Here is an 838-nt window from a genome sequence, read left to right as displayed (position 1 = left end):
CACCCCCACTATTAAACACCCCCCCACCCCCCACTATTAAACACCCCCCCCACCCCCACTATTAAACACCCCCCCCACCCCCACTATTAAACACACCCCCCCCCCACCCCCACTATTAAACACACCCCCACCCCCCACTATTAAACACCCCCCACCCCCACTATTAAACACCCCCCACCCCCCACTATTAAACACCCCCCACCCCCACTATTAAACACCCCCCCACCCCCACTATTAAACACCCCCCCCACCCCCCACTATTAAACACCCCCCCCACCCCCACTATTAAACACCCCCCCCACCCCCACTATTAAACACACCCCCACCCCCCCACTATTAAACACCCCCCACCCCCACTATTAAACACCCCCCACCCCCACTATTAAACACCCCCCACCCCCACTATTAAACACCCCCCACCCCCACTATTAAACACCCCCCCCCCTCCCCCCGAGGCAACTCGTCAAACACTCACGGGACCCAGCGACGAACTCCACTCGACGGTCGCTCGCTCGCTCGCGCTTCTTCCAATCTCGTAGCGCGGATAGGCACGCGCGCGCGCGCCCCTGCTTCGACGCCGTATCATTGGCCCGTGGTCCCGCACGTGACCTCGCATCTGACGCACAGACGGGGTGGGGTCGGGGGGCGCGAGCGGCGCGTGCGGACTGCGATTTACAAACGCCGAGCGCCTGTGCGCGTGCGCGCGATGGGATGGCCTCACACGTGGGGCGGGGGGGGGGCCTGCGGTTCCCCCGCGTGACGTCACGCTTTGTGAAGTCGCGCGGGTGACGTCACTCCGAGTGACTGCACGTCGCGTGACGTCACGCGACGTGACGTT

General features: G+C 63.6%; 1 protein-coding gene across 2 annotated transcripts in view; it reads right to left on the bottom strand.

The window, feature by feature from the left end:
• Positions 1-580, bottom strand: part of METTL16 (methyltransferase 16, RNA N6-adenosine) — a 48,163-nt gene extending 47,583 nt beyond the window's left edge. For both annotated transcript variants that reach the window (XM_078611997.1, XM_078611998.1), the window contains exon 1: positions 476-580. The gene's annotated coding sequence lies outside the window, so the exon portion shown is untranslated. The remainder of the gene's footprint in view (positions 1-475) is intronic.
• Positions 581-838: the final 258 nt, after the last annotated feature.

Source organism: Lampetra planeri, chromosome 37 (genome assembly GCF_965212315.1).
Source record: "Lampetra planeri chromosome 37, kcLamPlan1.2.h2, whole genome shotgun sequence".
Lineage (NCBI taxonomy): Eukaryota > Metazoa > Chordata > Hyperoartia > Petromyzontiformes > Petromyzontidae > Lampetra > Lampetra planeri.
The sequence above is the reverse complement of the archived record's forward strand: the minus strand, read 5'-3'. Positions and strand labels throughout refer to the sequence as shown.